This window comes from Paramisgurnus dabryanus, chromosome 17 (assembly GCF_030506205.2).
Source record: "Paramisgurnus dabryanus chromosome 17, PD_genome_1.1, whole genome shotgun sequence".
NCBI lineage: Eukaryota > Metazoa > Chordata > Actinopteri > Cypriniformes > Cobitidae > Paramisgurnus > Paramisgurnus dabryanus.
In genome coordinates this window covers 30154570-30163390 of record NC_133353.1, presented here as the reverse complement: position 1 = coordinate 30163390, position 8821 = coordinate 30154570, and positions in this window count along the sequence as shown.

Below are 8821 nucleotides of genomic sequence, written 5' to 3'. Positions count from 1 at the left end.
GTGTTACAGAGTATTTCTGTCCCGAATGCACTTCGCCAGGGTTCGTACAAGTTTTGGAAAGTTTGTTCCATTACGGGCCCAGCTGACGTTTCAGGGGTTTCTATACGTATCACTTATTTTTAGGGGACTTCCCCCGGAAAACCCCGCCCACCCGTCAATCAGTGGGAGACGTTAGAACTTACAAACATCACGTCACGCGACACCTTTGTTTAATATTAAGACTCAACAATGGCATGAATGAAGAAGTGTGGTTTTGGATGTAAGGAGAAGAAAGCCGGCCTTATGGAAACAATGGATATAGTTTGTTTACCTGGGGTAGCAGCGGAGTTTTGCATGTGTGTTTGTTTGACGCTGGATTTCATTAAAAAGTCCCAACCGGGTCATGAGTTGCATGCGGTAAGACAGACTTTTGTGTTATTTTGGAAATAGGCGTGTAAGTGCATATTATATAAATTACTTTGACATGCCGTAAATTTGGTGTGACTGCGGTTTTAGAGTTTAAATTTAAGTTCGATTTTGGGTGGGAAGGATATCATTTTAAGTGCAAATTATTACACACACTGTATCTGATGTGGTTCGAAATGTTGATTTTAGAGTGTAAATAAAGCAACAAGAAAATGAACCTCAAGCCTGGCTAGTTTCAAAGCAAGGGAGATCACTGCTTTGACTGCTTTTTATTAGTAGCAGAAGAAATAAAAATGACATTATTCTATAAATTACGTTTCTTGAATCCCCAACTTTATAAAGATGTTGGCCCATTAAACCATTGCAATTAAGTTGCTCAAAACTCCCCCCCCCTTCATGCCATTAACTGCAATATCTAATTAAAACTAAAAAAGGGAGTCGTCTTTGATTGATTGGATCTCTTTTTACTATTTTGCATTTTAATGTTCATTAATAAACTTTTATTGTTTTGCTAATTATAATACCCCCTTTAGATAATGACTTTTTGCCTTTTGCACACTTTTGTGCACACAGCTACATGAGGATCATGAAGTTCTGATACTGGAGAAAAAAATAAAATGGAAGCTGTGCTTGACTTTTCAACAAGTCATTTAAAATATACAACTCTGGAGATGTAGACATAATATAAATCTCACATTTCATACAATTTTTCAAGCTTTATTCACTTAGCAGTACACAGTTCTATTCAAATGCAACTTGCCAGTCAATTTTGCAACTAAATATCAGTAATCATTAACCATGGTGCGCTCAACGTGAATTTAAATTAAATTATGCAGCAATTTTCCAGTTGTTACTTACTAAAATAAGTTTCGAAATGCTCTTTGGACTTTCTTAGAACAAATAACCCTACTGACAAATCCAGCTAAGATTAGCATGAGCTGGTGAGCTGGTTTTAGCTGGTCTCCCAGCTTGGTTTTAGCTGGTATTGTTAGTCTAGCAAGCTGGTCTAGCTGTGTTTTGGTCACTTTTTAAGCTGGTCTAGCTGGATTTAGCTGGTCAGGCTTGAAGACCAGCTGGCCCACCAGTTTGACCACACTCTAAAAAAAAGATTTGTTGGCTGAACAACCATTACTTATTAAAGTAATTATAAAACACAAAAAACTTAGTATTTATAACTTTTCAACCTCTACTTAACATATTTAGTATGTGCAACACAAACATTTAAGTTACCAGGTGAACTTAAATTTATGCAAAAATAAAATGAAAAAACATAAGTAATTTTTGCATCACACTTTTTAAGTAATCTCAACTTGGAATTATTTTACTTAGATGTACCTAATTAACAAGAAAATATGTGTTTTATGAACTTAAATATTTGAGTTCATGTAACATTCTTTACTTAAAAATGTAAGTACATAAAACACAGGTTTTATTGTTAATTTTGAGTAAAATTGTTCAAGTTGGGATTACTTAAAAAGTGTGATGCAAAAATGGTGCATATATATTTCAAGTAAATTCAACACATTATTTTTTAGAGAGCAGCTTTGCCTTGCTGGGAAGACCAGCTTAGACCAGCTACTGCCACCTTTAACCAGCTAAAACCAGCTTATGCTGGTCTTTGCTGGATTTTTCAGTAGGGAAGACATAAATATTCTGTCAGAAGCGATAAAACTGACATGCTACCAACAGAAACCTTTTTGCTTATTTAGTACCTTTTAAGCATTAAGGTTATGCCAATGTCAAAAACAAAGATCCGCTTCTTGCTATTACCAATCAGAGACAGGTGATATTATGGGGAGGGACTTTCTTATTTTAGGGAGCATTTTATTGGACAAAAAAATGTATAGGTATTGAGTGCAGGATGAGTCATCAATATTGTTGACCCTTTTTCCCGACAAAAAAGAGCTGTACATTTTAAACATGTCTCCTTTGTAAAAAAACGATACTGGCACAAACTAGGCAATGACTAAATTTGTTGCATCATTTTTATAAAAGAGAACACAAACAATAGAGCCGAGGGCCCGGTAGAAGAGTAGATTGATCAGGGTTTGTAAGGGGGCAGCGATAACCTTGTGTAATGATATGTTGCTGTGCTTGTGATTCCTGTGTTGGTTGTGGCCGCTGTGCATGATGGATCACAACGGCGGGCTGATAGTGCCATTACTCACTGACACGTGCACCTGCCTGACACCCATCCCCTCTGGACACAACAGCCCCCCAGAACCCGGTCCGCAGAGACACTTCACTGCTAATTCTGCACTACTGCAAATCCCGCAAAGTTTCCCTTCTACCTTCCTGTACCTCTTTTGTAGGACATGTTCTCTCTTGTTACCCTTTATCTCTTTCACCCTCACTTATAAGAGAGCGTTGGTATTTATTTATTTTAATGACTTTTTGATTATTACACATGAACCGAGTGATATTTTTTATGATGATGATGTCATAAATATTTTGCTTATCTGAATTACAGTACAGCAGTGCAGGAGACAATTCAGCCGCTGTAGTGATGGAGATATTTGCAGTATAGAAACACTCCTGTAAAGCTGATGTCTCCAGAGGCTGCCGTCTCTTCTTGAATTCTCTGATTGAATTTCGCCGCTCTCTTTGGGGAGCTCTGATACAGATGCACATCTGCACAACTATATTACAAAAGTCATCGCTCGCTACCGCAAGAACCGAGCCCTCCAGCAGAAGCATGGACCTTCACGGTTAAAATTGCACATGGGGAAAAAACGGGAGTACAATTTATAAAATAAATGCTAATGTTATAGACATGCGGTTTTCTTATTATCTTGCGAGCTGCTTTGTACAGAACCAGTCACTTTTTGAGTCATATTGATGTTTAAAAATGATTAAAAGTATGCTGACATGAGTCAGAATGAATAAAGCCACCACTGTTTTAAGTACTCATTCTACGTAAATACATTCTGTAAAAATATAACCTTGATATCTTTAATACTGACCGAGTAAGGTGATGTCAAAGATTGAAACTGAAGTGGAATTAATGATTGAAATCAAACTTTGATACTCCTAAACTCATAATAGCAGGACTTTATATATTTAAATCAGTGTGTCTTATCTAAATGATTTAAAAGTCACCTGAGTGTATGATGGCCAGGTCTCTCTCTGGCCCCTTTATCAAAGGCCCCTCATGACATCATTGCAGCGAGGGGCCCCTTACTCCCACAATGTGACACCCCACCAGAACACCTGTCTCAAGCTTGAAAACGTGTCAACCCTCCTGATAACTGCACCCTACTAGCCACCCAAATCGCAGCAGCCCCAGCCTATCAATCATAAAGGACCAGCACAGAGAGCCTGCCTCCCTGCCACTTAATGATGGAGGAGGGGAGAACCAGAGCTCCATGCATGTCATCTGCTGCATTTATACCCTTACAGGAGAAGTTAAGGGCTTGGAGGAAGAGTGAGGGACAGTAGTGCTGGAAAACTTACTTCTGCTTTATCCTCTAATGCTGATGTTCCTAAACAAAACAAGAAAAGCTGTTTTCAGTTTCTCTTATAATTTATGTGACTTTGGACCACAAAACCAAGCAACACGGGTATATTTGTAGCAATAGCAACAAAAACATTGTATGTTGTATAATTTTTTTATGCCAAAAATCATTATGATAGTAAGCAAAGATCAAGTTTCCTGAATATATTTTGTAAATTTCCTACTGTAAATATATAAAACAATTTATTTATCATTAATAATATGATTGTGTTGCTAAGGACTTAATTTGGACAACTTTGAAGGTGATTTTCTAAATATTCAGATTTTTTTTTTTTTTTTTTTTGGCACACTCACATTCCAGATTTTCAAATCTCAGACAAAAATTCAGACATTCCTAACAAACCATACTTCAATGGGAAGCTTATTTATTCAGCTTTCAGAGGATTTATAAATCTCAATTTCAAAAATGTACCCTTATGACTGGTTTTGTGGGCAATAATTTTTTTTTCTAACATAACAAACATATTTATTTATAAGAATGCCTAAAATTATCATATTCATTCTAAGACAATAATTTTCCAACCTTAAAAAAGTTGAATAGATTTTTTGTCAACTGAAAAAATAAAAACATCTGAATAACAAAAAATTGAAAATGATTTCACCTGAGTGTACTAATTGTGGTGATAAATAGGTGTTTAATAGATGTTTAAGTGGTGATCACAATAGAGATTAATTTGTGAAACGTGCATGACCTAATACAACTAAAGAAAATATATACATCGAATATTTGTTTTTTAATTTCAGAAAAAATATCTTCCTCAGGAAAAAGTCAGTATTTAGTGTGACCTATTTTGACATCCTGAACTCTTTTAGGGAGAAAGTCCTTAAATCTTTAGATCAGAATTAGGATTTAATTATATTTAAAGGGCCCCTAACAAAGATGTTTTCAGCAATATTAAAATAGTCTCTGTTAAACCCAGAATGTGTCTGTAAAGTTTCAGCTCAAAATACACCACAGCTCTTTCATTATACGATGTTGATCGAGCTTGAACATGGCTCTCCTGATTTTGCCAAGTGGTTGATGTCCTCAGGGCAACATTATGTTGACCCTGGGACAACATTTCAACCAACCAATCAGATTTCAGAAATAAGTTCACAGTTTGTTTTAAGTTTAATCTTACAACCAGGATTAGCTGTTTCTAGACCATTGTTTTTCACTTATCATGTACCTCTGATTTTAGGGTTTGGTTATGGTTAGGGTTGGGGTTTGGGGTGGGTTTAGGTTTAATTTAGAAAAATGTTGTCCCTGGGTCAACACAATTTGTTGCCCTCAGGACATCAACCGCTTGGCAAAATCAGTTCGAGCGTTGAACATGGCCCTTTGTGGCTGCAAAGAAAAATGCACTGTTTATGTGTTTTTTCTTTAAATGCACAGAAAGCTTCTGTTCCCCGCCTCGTTTGCAAAGTAGGGGTTGAACGCTTACACGCGTGCTTTGGACTACATTAAAACATTTGTCTCTGGAAGAAGGTTGAACTACTCGCTCATAAGGTGGAGTCTGTGAGCGGTCATGGGTGGGGCATAATCAATGTGACATCACATTGCTAGGGGATCCCCAACAGTTTTGAGTGTGACTGTTGCGGTTTATTAAGGAGATTACACAAAGAAGAAAAGATGGATTTGTATAATTACAGGATCTTTCTGCACACACACTGGCGACTCATTTTTTGCCAAAACACATTTAGGGCCCTATTTTAACAATCTGAAATGCAAGTGCGAAGCGCAAAGCGCAAGTGACTTTGTGGGCGGATCTTGGGCGCTGTTGCTATTTTCCCGGCGGGAGAAATAACTCTTGCGCCAGGCGCAAATCAATAAGGGGTTGGTCTGAAGTAGGTTCATTATTCATAGGTGTGGTTTGGGCGTAACCTCAAATAAACCAATCAGAACTCTATCCAACATTCCCTTTAAACGCAAGGGCGCAAGTTCCATGGCGGTTTGCTATTATTATGACAAATTTACCAGGCGCACGCCAGGAGCGGCTCACAGCCGATGAGATACACAATCTTGTAAGAGCAGTCAAAGACAGAGAAGTTGTTTTGTATGGGGATAGGAGAAACCCGCCCAAATCAGCGTAGGTTAAACAGGCGTGAGAGGAAATAGCCACAATTGTCTCATCAGCTGGCATCCCCATCTTTGCGACAAGCGCTACAATGATGTCAGGAGACGGGGGAATCCCAAGCTTGCCAGCATAAATCGGGCACGCCGTGTAACGGGAGGTGGATCTGCCTCTACAGCGGAGGACATCGCTGCGTCCACCCTCACAGCTGAAAGGGTTTGGGGGCTTTGAAATCGGACCCAAGAAACGCAAGCAAGGTCCAACCCCAAAGTACACTTACAAATCAAGGTCATATACATTAAGGTTTCTTATGAAAATATTTTAATTATTATTTAAATAAAATAAACCTAATACAGCCACACAACAAACTTATGAAAATATTTTAAGCGTTATTTGCATGAGAATTTTTTAACGCAGCCACACAATAAATAAAAACTATCACCACAATGCTCACCACAATGATTTCCCTTATCTCATGTGTTAATATTTTTTATTGTAACAATTTATGATTTGCAAAAATAACTGTTGCATCTGTGTAGATTAGATAAGCAAAGTGTGTGCGCGTTGTGCACGCTATACATTATGGTCAAGCATGCGCCCTTAAAATAGCATAATGAACCACGCGCAACGCACCACTGACTTTAGACTAGTTTTTTTTTGGTCAGTGGCGCAATTGTTTTTTGAAACTGCAAAATAGCATCAGGGATGACTTGCGCTGCAACACGCCTCCTTTTTTGCGCTGAACCGCCCAGGGAGCGCAAGTTCATTCCCTAGTTTACCGACGTGCGTCTGTGGAGGGAAAAACCCGCTGTGCGCTGGTGCAAAATACGAATGATACATGCCTCACTGACAAAGTCAATTGCGCTGGGTGCAAGATAGGGCCCATGAAGTGCATTTTCTAAGTTAGGGGGGCTTTAAGTTTAAGAGAGCCTGCCGGTTCCTGGTGCAAGGGGAGCTCACACTAAATACTTTAGCTTATAATTTTATAATTATTATTTTTTAATACAGATTTTTTTGTATTTCCTGGTTGTATTTTAATAAAGGGAAATTGTAAGAAATAGTTATTAGGGTTCCCATATAAGCCAAATGTCAAATTCCCTGACTTTCATTGACTAAGATGCTGAATTTCCATGACTTATGACTGGGATGCCGTGAATAGTGTAAATCAAGAGTTTATAAAATTGTAGCTTAAATGCCTGAAATGAGTAAACAATGCCAATAAATGACTGTTTAGATTGTATTCTCACTTGAAATCAGTGGAATCCTGAACCTGGACTCCTTTACGTCACAACTTAACAATCGGATTGCATTTTGATCAATAGAAACAAAAGTGTAAAGTGACAAACAAAAATCCCTGATATGGCTTGTATAAAATAAAAAATCCCTAACTTTCAATGTCTGAAATAGACATTAAAATTTCCATGACATTTCAGAAATTCCCATGAGCCATGGGAAGCCTGAGTCTTGTATAGTTAACAAATTAAAAACAACGAATCTTATGGTGGCATAGTGGCCTGCACAGTACTTTCATCAAAAAATCTATACAATTATATACTGGATTACATTTTGCCTTGTGCTAGGTGTAGGGTTCAAAAGTTCCCCATGCCACATTTGTACTGTATCAACCTTATTTTAAACCTTATTCAACTTTAAATAAACATTTTTATACATGTTGTTTTTTTAAGCTAAGTATGTTTTGATCATCATATAATTCAGAAATAAAGTTGTAAACTACCTACAGTACACTCTCAAAAAAGGTACAAGAAGACGTGGCACCTTTCCAGACTTTTGTACCTAAAAGGTGCATATTGGCACCTCAAATGGTACATAAGGACCTTTTATCCACGTGACTTTTGTACCTTTTTTCTGAGAGTATACAATGTTGTGACCATCACACCTTTGGTTATATTTCTATTTATTTATTTTTATCATAGTTCCATAAGGTTAGCACAGACATAATTATCTTTCCATAATTCAATATAAAAGGTCATGTCAGTTTATTTCAATAATCCATTTCTTCAATCCGTCAAGTACGACACTCAGTAATCAAATCCTGCATACTTCTAAGATAACTGTAATAATAACCATTGACAGGATCACTTAACAACCAGAAGAGCTGCTCACTTAACTAGAAGTCAGATTCATGGCATTTATAAATGTCAAAATATTGTTAAGCCTGCTACAAGCCAGACAAGAGGAGGATTACATTTTATTGGGTGAAAGCTGGGAAAATGACTCAGTGAAAAAAGAAAACTGTTTGGCAAGCCATCAAAAACTCCTCCAGAAGAATTACCATACGACTCTTTAACACCGACTGCCAAGTCAAGAAAAAGGCTCCAGTGGAATACCGTATAGTCTAAAGGCACACGCTACAACTGTGCGCGGCTACATCAAACACTTGAATAAGCATGCATTAGTATGCTTGTTTTAATCTTGGATGGCTCTGTGCTATTTCCAGCACCTGTTGTGAAAATGTCAAGCGGTGAAATTGAACCGCGTTGCGGATATCTGTGGCTGTCACGAATCCGTCCAAACAGGTTCTGACTGTTTAAAGAGATTCCAGTGAGAACTGTTTACCATGTTGGCTATCGACTGCTTAAACTGACAGTTTAACTAAAATATTCGACGTTTTTGATAACTTTAAAAGCACTTGTCGAGGTTGGCACGTGCTCGTAATACAGTATAAAAATGATATATATTTCAGGAGCTAAAAGGAAGTGACAATTGGCGAAGTGAATGCAAAGACTTCAGTGGCTGGAGAATAAAAATGCGCTTTGATATAAAGACTGAATGTCTGCTTTCTCTAAACATGTCTTTTTATATATTTACATCTCATGAGGGGTAAAAT